Here is a 12,406-nt window from a genome sequence, read left to right as displayed (position 1 = left end):
TCCCACCCGTGATAAAAACAGTTGCCTCAATACTGTCTAATGAACACTCTTTGCACAGCTATTTGAAATTCTGCCTTTAACATGTGTTAAATTCCCATTTGAATTTGGATCTTTTCCTTGAATTGCTATTTTATCTATCTGCCTGTATGTTCTCCAGTATGTAATTATTTTACTTTGTAAAGTGTTTTAATATTTGATAAGTTTAGTCCCCTCATTGCTCTTATTTTTCAAAATGTTTACAGTAAACACAAGGTAGATACGTTGGAGTCAGCAAGAGTCACTTAGAGATTGAAAAATATCTTGAGAGTGGTTAAATGTGGTCAGTTGTCTACGTGGCCAAGAAATTACATGAAATGAAAAGGATGAGAGGCAAATGATGTAATAATCACAAAACACATTCACCATGATGTCAGGGATTGCACAAAGATCCCATAACATAGATAACATTTTAACAATATCCTTATTTTGAGCATCCATCCTTTTTCTCTCTAATGCATTTCTGGAGCCATTTTTTTTAAAGTCATATTTTCTCTTAATAATTACTCATATTCAGAAACACAACATCAAAAATATTCCAATTCTAATATGTCATTAAAAATATGAAAATTAGGGTGGTCTTTAGTAATATAAAAGAGTAATATTATGCTTCAAGTCCTATTACGTGTGTATGGAGTATATACATATATAGATAGATAGATCTCAAGACTGATTATTTTATAGGCCTCAATATACTGTGAAGTCTACACAAAGCACACACCATTCTGCCATTCTATCTAGTCTAAACATAGCTTTGAGGTTTTTTTGTTTTGTTTTGTTTTGTTTTGTTTTGTTTTGTTTTTGAGACAGAGTCTCATTCTGTTGCCCAGGCTATAGTGCCATGGTATCAGCCTAGCTCACAGCAACCTCAAACTCCTGGGCTCAAGCAATCCTTCTGCCTCAGCCTCCCGAGTAGCTGGGACCACAGGCATGCACCACCATGCCCGGCTAATTTTTTCTATATATTTTTAGTTGGCCAATTAATTTCTTTCTATTTTTTTAGTAGAAACAAAGTCTCGCTCTTGCTCAGGCTGGTTTTGAACTCCTGACCTTGAGCAATTCTTCTGCCTTGGCCTCCCAGAGTGCTAGGATTACAGGCGTGAGCCACTGCGCATGGCCCAGCTTTGGTTTTTTTTGTTATAAAAACCAAAAAAACCCCAAACAAGCATAACATTAACATTGTGCTTCCCTTTTTGGGATTCAGGAGAATTTGGAATTCATGAGAAATCACGTGTAAGTTCCAGGTCTTTTTTTAAAATAAGATTTCCAGAGAGAACTGAAATGATCCTTTCTCTTTCTTCTGATAAATTTCCCTGAAATGAATAGAAGCATTCAGAAAAATTCCATTGACCTTATAGCTGCATATAATTTTAGGTTTTTTCTAAAAGGGACTGTTAAGGGAATTTAACATGATGTTATAGGAATTTAAAGGCCTCATTGGGACATGAGTTTTGAATGCATGAAAGTATTAAGAGAACTAGTCTTTCAACTTATGCCCTTTAACTCATCTTTTCTTTTTCACATAAATGCTCTATATTGGTAGAATGTACCTAAAAATAAAATGCTTGGGAAAATGCACCCAGTAAAAATTCCTCCAGTAACTCAGAATTTGCAAGAGGAAAACAAGGTCTATAGAACTGTAAAATACTGTATGAGTTGTACATTGTGCCTTCCTTCAGGAGAATACCTCATGGAACAGGAACTGTACAGAGGAGAGGCCTGAAAAACATGACCTCAGCCAAGTCATGAAGGTTAACACCTGACCAACTACTGCTCACCTTTCAAAACTCAGCTCTGCCATTTCCTCTTCTAAATTTGTATTTAACTCTGCAGTCTTGTGTCTAAGACCCTTCCTCTCTATGCTCTGGTGAGGGGCACAACTGAATAAGAACATACTGCCCATCTGATTGTAATCATTGCTCTATCTATAATTTCCCTCGTTAGACAACGAGCTTGTGTTGGGGAGATGCCAGGGTTTTTATTGCATTTTGGTTTTTTATCTTTGTAGTGCTTATACTTCACATAGTACTGGGCATGTGGCCGGCACTATTAGTCTTCAATACATAACTTCACAAAGGTGGGCCTTTCTATCCTGCCACTCAGGCTAAACATCTTTATCAGACTTTTCATCAGGATCAACTGGGACCTGGCTTCTGCCCCACTGTCCTGTGCGGCTGCAGAGTATACGGCCAGAATGAAGACTGCTTCCCATCCAAATCTTCCTGAAGGTTGGCACAGCTAGAAGCTCCGAGATTTGAGGGCAAGTGAGACAATCCAGGCCTGGCCAGAGAAGGGAAGGAAAGTGTGTTAGCGCTCACAGGTCTCCGAGTCTAGCCCCTCACTGAGCACAGAAAGAACACCCTTACGTGCTTCTGAAGCTCAGCCCTTGTCCCCTTCCCCAAATCCCCTCCAGAACACCAAGGAGGCTTCTGAGAATAGCAATGGGCCAACAGACCCTCCATGATCACAGAAGATGTACAAAGACCTTTTGCTAGTGCCTTTTTGGAGTTGAACTCCAGTGTCTGAAAATCCATGTCTGCATCCCACACTCAGGGCACGGCAGAAACAATCAGAGGCTAGGAGTGCACAAGGCTTGCCTGGGAATCAGATCGAGAAAACTCTGGAATAGAAAAACTGAACCCAAAGGAATATTGTGCACTTGCCAGGACTGTGTAAAGAATGTTTCTGTATAAAAGACACGAGCTAGCTGACTTTTGCATGTTGTATTAGTTTGCTAAGGCCACCATAACGAAGTCCCACAGACTGGATGGTTTAAACAGCAGAAGTTGATTTCCTCACAGCTCTGGAAGCCGGAAGTCTGAGCTCAAGGTGTCAGAAAGTTGGTTTCTTCCGAGGCCTCTCTCCTGAGCTTGCAGACGGCCACCTTCTCCTCGTGTCTTCGGATCGTCTTCCCTCTGTGTGTCTGTGTCCTCATCTCCTTTTCTTAGAAGGACGCGAGTCATACTGGGTCAGGGCCCTCCCTAATGACCTCATTTTAACTTAATTTCCTATTTTAAAAAATAAAACCTATTTCCAAATACAGTCACATTCGGAGGTCCTGGAGGTTAGGACTTCAACATGGGAATTTTAGAGGACACAATTCAGCCCGTAACACACAAAGCTCAGGCAATTCAATGCTGAACAAAGACCTTCCCAGTATAGAAAACCTTATATAAGGTATAGATGTCTTCATGTTTTTCCACTGCTTTCATCCTCTCGGTTGTTAAATCAATAAAAGTCTCAAGAGTTTTAAAAATATCTTAACAATTTTGACATTTAGGAAGGTTCAATGCCTTTGCTAGCTCTTAGATTTGCCCAGCTTGATAGGATCTTATTAATATTTTTCAGAGGAAGCAACCTCTGTTCAGCTCCTAGTCACAGCTGGCCTCCTGGAACATCCTTTCTCTCATTTGAACATTTCCAGGTGCTGGGAGGGGGTTTCTTTTATACTGAAACATTTTGAGTAATCTAGCTCACGCAGGCATCCCTCTTCATGAACAACTGAGCTACCTGACTTTTGACCAGAAACAGATGGTTTTAAATCAAAATTACTTTTATAAAAAAGTTGACCTACCACCTATCAAAAGAGATACCAGTGCTTAAAAAATTACTGTAGATAATTTGTAGAGTCAAAAGACCTAGGAGGGCTTCCATTCCTAGCTACTAAACCTTGAGAAAATTACCCAACCTCTTTGATCATATTTTGTCATTTGAAAAATGGGCAGTTAAAGATCTTCAATCACTTCCTGCTGTAAAATTCTAAGTTTTTCGCTGTTCAGGCTGGAAGGCAGTGTCACAATCATAACTCAGTGTAACCTTGAACTCCTGGGCTCAAGCAATCCTCCTACTTCAGCCTCCCAAGTAGCTACAGGCACATGCCACTACCACACCTGGCTAATTTTTAAATTTTTTGTAGAGACAGGATCTATGCTCCTCGAACTCCTGGCCTCAAGTGATCCTCCCACCTTGGCCTGCCAAAGTGCTGGAATTATAGGTGTGAGCCACCAAGTCTGGTCCTCTAAGATCTTAATATAAAACAAACACACAGCTTTCATCACATTGGCATCCTCCTACTTTACACTGAAAATTAAGATTATTCCATTTAACTCTGAACTTAAGCATAGTAGCCCAACCATTACCCAACTGAAGAAATCCTTAACAATACAGAATTGTAGCTCATGGCAGTGACCATATTTACAGGGTGCAACCATGAATAAGCCACAGTGATATCAGAGGAAGCTCAATGCTGCTACTACACCTTCATTTCATTCAGAACAGACTCTCTGTCTTGGCCCTCAAACACCTTCAATGTCTTTGGAGTTCTGGACTTCAAAAGGTCCCCGTTTTCCTATATTTGTTACTTTTTAGATTTAACTTTAATAAATATATATTTAAGACCCCATGGCATGGGAGAAAATCTCAAACAAGTCAAAATATAAGACCATGTGGGCCAGGTGCGGTGGCTCATGCCTGTAATCCTAGCACTCTGGGAGGCCGAAGTGGGTGGATTGCTCAAGGTCAGGAGTTTGAAACCAGCCCAAGCAAGAGCGAGACCCTGTCTCTACTATAAATAGAAATAAATTAATTGGCCAACTAATATATATAGAAAAAATTAGCCGGGCATGGTGGCGCATGCCTGTAGTCCCAGCTACTCAGGAGGCTGAGGCAGCAGGATTGCTTGAGCCAGGAGTTTGAGGTTGCTGTAAGCTAGGCTGATGCCATGGCACTCACTCTAGCCTGGGAAACAAAAGCAAGATTCTGTCTCAAAAAAAAAAAAAAAAAAAGACCATGTGGGCAGGTGCGGTGGCTGGAGCCTGTAATCCTAGCACTCTGGGAGGCTGAGGCAGGCGGATTGCTCAAGGTCAGGAGTTCAAAACCAGCCTGAGCAAGAGCAAGATCCCGTCTCTACTAAAAATAGAAAGAAATTAACTGACCAACTAAAAATATATAGAAAAAATTAGCTGGGCATGGTGGCACATGCCTGTAGTTCCAGCTACTCAGGAGGCTGAGGCAGAAGAATTGCTTGAGCCCAGGAGTTGGAGGTTGCTCTGAGGTAGGCTGATGTCAAGGTACTCTAGCCGGGGCAACAGAGTGAGACTCTGTCTAAAAAAGAAAAAAAAGAAGAAGACCATGTGCTAACTAGCATTATGGAAGTATGAAGTACTAAGAAACTGCTGGACAGGAGAAAATTATGTACTTTGGAATAAGGCATATCATTAAAAATCTTATGTTTGCAGAACTAATCTTTGGTATAAATGCTCTGATGTTTAATAAACTTAGTGTACCCCAGAAAACTTCCCCCAAATCATCTCTTCACTATGAATTCTCTGATAGCCAGAAAGAGGTGAGCTTGAATTGAACCTTTGCCACATTCTTCACATTCCCAAGGCTTTTTTTTCCAACACAAAGTCTCAGATGATGAATCAGGCTTAATCACCAACGGCAGTCTTCCCCACATTACTTGCAATTATAAGATTTTTTTTCTCCAGTAGGAATTTTCTGAGGAAGGGTTGAACTTCCTCCAAAAACTTTCCTGCATGCTTTGCACAAATAGGATTTCTCTCCGGTTTGAATTATTTGATGCTGAATAAGTGTTTTTGTTTTATTTTTTTTAAAGATGGGGTCTTGCTATGTTGCTCAGGGTGGCCTTGAACTCCTGGCCTCAAGCGATCCTCTCTCCTCAGCCTCCCAAATAGCTGGGACATTAGGCATGCACCATTATGCCTGGCTTTGAATAAGTTTTACAGTTTCCCAGAATGCATTTCTACCTGTGCTACACTTTCTTGGTTTCTCTTCTATATGAATGACCTGATGTGGCCTCAGGTTTGAGCACTGATTGAAAGCTTCCAATAGTCATGACACTCTCGTGGCCTCTCTCTACTGTGAATTCCTGGTGCCTGCGAAGGCCTGAGCCCTGCTTGAAGAGTTTCCCACCCTCTTTATAGTCATCTGGTTTCTCTATAGTGTGAATTCCCTGATGTTGAATAAGGTGTGGGACTCTAATTAAAGATTTCCCACATTTAAAGATTGTTTCTCCAATATGAACTATATATACTTAATGAGTTTTCATTTTCCCTGAAAGCTCTTCCACATTAACTACATTTCTTTATTGTATGAATTATACAATGTTGTTTAAGATTTGGACTCTGGCTGAAGGTTTTCCCACATTTATCACATTCATAGAATTTCTCTCCACTACAAATATTCTTGTTTCTAGTAGGATCTGAGCTTCACCGAAATGCTTTCCCACATTCCTTACCTTCACATGGCTTTTCTCTAGTGTTTTTTCTGATGTTCAATAAGATGTAAAAGTTTTTTCATACTCATTACATTCAAAGATTTTTATCTCCAACATGAATACTGTGATGCTGTGTTCTGAATTCTGCTAAATACCTATGGGGTTTCTTTTCTGTAGACACTATCTGATGTACAATAATCATTGAGCCTGAACTGCAGTTTCTCCCACACAGAGTTTCCCCAGTGCTGCTCCAAGTTGTCCTCCTAATCACAGACACGGCTGTGTGGACAGCAGCTGGGACCATCGTCCCAATATAGCAACTGGTGATTTCGCTTCTGCAGAATGTTCCTGCTTTTCAGTCAACATCTCGTTTCCACTCCCAGTTTCACATGCAGAAACAAAAGAAAATATAAATATCACCAATTCCCCATTTAAGGAAAAGGGAAACTATTGATTAGATATCCATGCAGTTTTAGATGCAAGCTTAAAGGGGAAAGTGTTTCTGAATATCAATATAGTAGGATAAGATTTGTCTCTGATAGCAACTTTATTCAAGAGTAAACAACAGAAAATATTTGTGTACTGAAATAAGTAGATGTAAAAACATCATTCCATGAAAATAGTTTTGAGTTTTCTGGCTGACAGATATGCTTATTATGTTTATTCTTGTGGTGGCAGTAAGTTGCTTTTCTTGGTGGCAACTAATCACGGTTTCCTTCAGGACGACCTTGAAACAACTGACCAATATTGACTGTCTTAGATACTTAGGAGCTTGCAGCTAGGATGCTATGAAGGAAAAGCAGGAGAGGACCAGTGAAAGTTCCAGAATAGGGTAGTAACGTGCTTGGAAGGGGGTGAAGCTGTGTCTGCATATTTAACATTCAGATTTTAGTAAAGCCAATAATCTAATTATTTGCAGGTGATTTGGGGAGGCTAATGGAGATTGTGGGGAGCTAAGTCCTCATAAGTCTCTCCTGGTGCTGCCACAACTCTGCCTCATTGCAACAGTAAATTAAATTCTGGCCTGAAGCATCATCATCAATAAAGGTTGCTTTCTCTTTGTTGTTGCAAAAGTAAAGTGGGCGATAATTAATTTAATATTTCTAGCAGCTTTAGACATTAAAAAACTGTGCATTAAGCCATTAAGTATGCTGGTGATACCATCAAATGTAATGATTGTAACTGTTGCCTTGTAGATCTTGGGGAGGCAGAGACTAGGGATTCTGCCCTTAGCTGAGCTTAAGTCAATTTTAGGCTCATTTTCTACTAATAATCTGCACATGTGTAGGATAAATATTTGCTAAATGAATAGGTGAATGAATTAATGAATGAATACATCTGAATTCTCTTGTGTAGCTTAACACTTCTACTTGGTGAAAATATTGCTGAATTTGTTGAAGTTTAAGGAAAATAAGCTAAGAACAAAATAAAAGGGAATACACTGATGTCTATTTGATTTCCAATCATATAGGCTCAAGGATACAAAAAGAGACAATTGACTATTTTACTGAAACTGTGGCCAAGAACATACCCTCTTATTAGCACTTGACCACAAGGCTCATTTAAAATGAGCTTTTATGATTTTGTCAATAAATCATTCTTCTAGCTGTCAGTTACAGAGGCAAAGTAGGCAGAAAATCATGGGAGCCGAAGGCATAGAGCAGGAGTGAAGCAACAGGAAGTGAAACAACGGAGAAACAGGAAGTTCAGGTGCAGAGCCAAAGTTACACAGAACAAAACCTTAGGAGATTGTTAGGTCTTATCAGCGTGCAGATACAGTGAACTGCCCACGTGGTGAAAAACTAGGCAAAAGGGAAAAGAATAAAAGTTACAGAGAAGCTTGTTTAGTTGAAAGGAAATAAATAAATCTCCTTTTTGCTGCAATGTGTTCCTGAGAATCATGTTGCAAAGCAGATTTTTTTTTTTTGAGACAGGAGTCTCACTTTGTTGCCCAGGCTAGAGTGAGTGCCGTGGCATCAGCCTAGCTCACAGCTACCTCAATCTCCTGGGCTCAAGCAATCCTTGTGCCTCAGCCTCCCGAGTAGCTGGGACTACAGGCATGCACAACCATGCCCGGCTAATTTTTTTGTATATATATTTTTAGTTGGTCAATTAATTTCTTTTTATTTTTAGTAGAGACGGGGTCTCGCTCAGGCTGGTTTCGAACTCCTGACCTTGAGCAATCCACCCGCCTCGGCCTCCCAGAGAGCTAGGATTACAGGCCACCACGAATTGAATTCAAAAAAGTTCAATTCAAAAAAATCTGAAAATATTTTTCAGATATTTTCAAAAATATCTGAAAAAGCAGATATTTTTCCAATGAAGAAAATTGCAGTCCAGACCAGAGACAGAATATCATCTAAATCACAGCTTTAAATAACATAGCACAAAAGAAAAGAATCAAATACTCTACAAGTAGGCTCCAGGTCCTATGCACTTAATCATGTGGAACCTCTTCCCTTGCTTGTTAGCTCCTCATTCCCAAGGACTGTGGCCAAAATCTGGGTCTCGGTGACCTTATGTCTGCAAAATTTATTTATTAATGTTAGGGACAGAAAAACAAGAGGTAATGGAATGATATGGGCAGAAAAACACGAAGGAGGAAACAGTTAAAGAAAAACAATAAGAAAAAAAATAGTTACAGAAAAATAACCAGAGGAAACAGTTATTTCAGTCTTAAAGAATGCGGTAATTAGACCATGGAACAGTGACCATCAATCAGAAAATAGAAAAACACCATAAATGGTGACTTTCCCCATCACATGCATAGGAGAAAGGAATGACTGGAACATAACCTTTAAGTTATGTCCATGCCTCAAAAAATCCCAGGAAAGACTTCTGGGAATTTTCTTTAGGTCAGAGCTGACCTTTACATCAACATAAACTACTAGCATATAAAAGGAGGAATTTTGGAGTTAATTAGCATCCTCTCCAGTCGCAGAGACAGATCCGTTTCGCCTTATGGAAGGTCTTTCGTTTTGCACCCTTAAATTTTCCTTACAATAAATTCTTCACACATTCTTCCTGAGTGTCTGTCATCTCTCTCCCTGGGGTGGATCAAGGCTTGTAATTCTTCCAAGCCCAGAGCCCAAGAACTGGGGCAACACTTCAGAGTTCAGCCCTGAACAGGACCGTGACATTATGACAGTCAGAAACTAGCACTCTCCTCTACCTGTTCCGAATACTTTTATTTTTAACCTAAACTACAGACAAGTAAATGTAGGAGGGGCTTGGAAGTCGGTATAGCCCAGAAATTTGCTGTGCAGGTCATCAGGGCTGGCGTGAACTGGTCTCTTCCTAACATCCTTCCACTGCGTATTAGATTGACCCAGAAATGGGACAGCATTATGAGCAGTGAGAAGAAAGATACTTACTGGAGCAAACGTTAAGGTGGGTGAGTGGCTTGGGTGGACCCCATTTGAATGGAGGTTTGAGACACTAAACAGTGAAGAGTTACAGTGAAGACTCAGGAGTAGAAGGACACGGCTGCATCCAGCACGGTGCGACTCTTAATCACATAAGGCAAAGATTTTGGGGGGGGTGGGGGAATCATTGTTCTCCTCCTTACTGGAGTCACAAACCGCTGATGAATGCGATGGACCCTTCCTTCCACCTCCCAGTTGCACCGCGCCCCGCCCCTTCCACAGAGCCGTGCCGTTAATTGGCCAGCCGGGTTCCCACGCCCCGCCCCGGGCTCATCTCGGCTCCTCCTTCCCTTGGAGGGTGGATACTGCGCAGACGCCGACGCCGATGCCGCTCCTTCCCCTCGAGTGGTTCCTTGTCCTCCAGACCACCGAGCCCTCCTCCTAGAGCGGTCCCAGAGGCGGCACCACTCTCCCCTTCTCCCTCCCTCCCTCCAGAGCCACCCGGAAGTGTAGACGCCCGGAGGTTCTGAGCGTCATTTTTGGAAAGGCTGCCGTTTACTCTTTCATTCGTCCAACAGACAATTCCTGGGCGCTTGCCCTTTGGCAGAGATGAACGCGGCACAGTCCGTGTCCACATATAGGACTGTAGGACTGGGCGATAACTGCTGTGCCTCTAAGGAGCCGGATAGAAGAAAGCTTTCGTGGAGGGGTGACGTCCCTGGGCCTAGCAGTTGCCTGCCACGCAGACACGGCAGTGTTTGGTGGACGGGGATCGCCAGTTGACAGAGCATTGCCGGTGGAAGGAGCACTCCGAGTAGAAGAAAAGTGGCTGTCGTGAAGAAGTCAGCGTGTGCACGGTGCGTAGGTTGTTGGACATGAAGCTGGAAAGGTGAGCCGGGGCGAACCTGAAGGGCTTCATGTGCACGATAAGGAATTTAAACAGAATCCTGAGTAGCCTAGACGATATTTTAATAAGGACATATGAGTTCCAATTTGCACTTTGAAATACAACTGGTAGCCAGGCTGGGTTGAGAAGGAAAAATCTGTAGGAGGTTAGAGTACGGTGATGAAATGGAAGCGGGAATGGCCTGACATCATTTATTCTTTAGTAGCCTTGTCTCTTCCACGAAACTGTGACTTTCATGAGAGCAAGAACTCTGTTTAGTTCATTTCTCATGCCCAGCACTTAGAAGAGTGCCTGACACATAGTTCTTAACAAATGTTTGTTGGATGGGTGGTTGAATGAATTTGCGGCTTATAGGGCTTCCTAACTGGATAGTAGATGGAACTGGGAATTAGACAGATTACTGAAGATTGGGAGAACACAAATTGTGGAATCCTGTTCATTGGGTGTTTGCTGAGCAATTCTCCTGGGTCAGCCACTGCAGAAGGCCCCACCTGCTAGTGTACTCAAGAGAGAGGCCCAGAGCCCAGATTGCTAACAAATACCAGTTCTAGGTTTTAGTCTCACTAATCAAATATGTCAGTTTCCTTTCTGCCCAACCACCTTACTGAATTTGAGAAGTACATACTTTTTTGTTTTGTTTTGAATATTACCATCCACATGCTTAGAATCCATATGAGTGTGATTTTAAGGCTGTATATTATTCCATTATATCGATGTATTATCATGTAATAAAACCATTCCCTGGCATGTTTCTTGTTTGTTTACCTTCATAGATAATGCAGGAGTGAATATCTCCATATCTTTCTTTTCCTTTATTTTTCTCCTTTCATTGAATGTTTCCCCAAAGGAGTAGATTATTTAGCCAAATAATATTGCATTTTAATTATAGCTCTTATTATATATTGCTTCATTGCTTTCCAAAAAGTTAATAATGGCAACAGCAATATCCATTTATGCAACAGTTAAAATTGGATGCCTACCAAACTGGGTTCTAGGGGCATAATATAAGCAAAACAGGCATAGACCCTGCCCACATGTAGCTTCTAATCTAGGGCAGGAGGCCGGCATTAATCATATCATCACACAGATGATGATGACAAACTGACAAATAGTATGAAGAAAAATTACAGGCCACTAGCCAATAGATGGAACCAATTTTACAACAATTTCAGCAGAACTGGTAGTGGTTTGGGGGAGTTCGTTTTTAATTTTACTACAGTACTATACTTGGTAACAAATGGTTTCTCAGGGATTGCTTTGTCTGTTTTCGTTTTGAATTAACCTGAATTGTTCCTTCCCAGTTAACTCACTGCTTAAGGGAAGTAGTAGGTGAATTCTCTTGTAAATCAACAAACACATTACAAATTTTGGGCAAATTTTTTTTACAGATGAGTAACTAGAGTGTGTACTTAGGAACATGTCCTAACCTTTCCTCCTATTTTTACTTTAAGTCAAGGGTCCCCAACCTTTTTGCCATCAGGGACTGATTTCATGGAAGACAATTTTTCCACAGACTGTGGTGGTTGTGGGTTGGGGGAGGGTGGTGCAGAGCTTAGGTGGCCATAGGCCACCCATTTCCTAACAGGCCACGGACCGGTACAGGGCCTCAGCCCAGCGGTTGGGGACCACAGCTTTTAAGTGATTTCTCCTCTTCTCTGAACACACAGCCCTGTCTCTGTCCTCTTATATGAAGAGGCAGCAGGAACCTAGTGCAGGACTTGGGTTTGGATCCCAGCTTCTAGCTCTGTGACATTGGGCAGATTACTTAACTATTTTGAGCTTTAATTTCCTCCTGGGTCAAATAGAGCTAATAATAGCACCTTCCTAGGTGTGATTTTTGGCAACATATCATGTGTGAGC

Source organism: Microcebus murinus, chromosome 19 (assembly GCF_040939455.1).
Source record: "Microcebus murinus isolate Inina chromosome 19, M.murinus_Inina_mat1.0, whole genome shotgun sequence".
NCBI lineage: Eukaryota > Metazoa > Chordata > Mammalia > Primates > Cheirogaleidae > Microcebus > Microcebus murinus.
The sequence above is the reverse complement of the archived record's forward strand: the minus strand, read 5'-3'. Positions refer to the sequence as shown.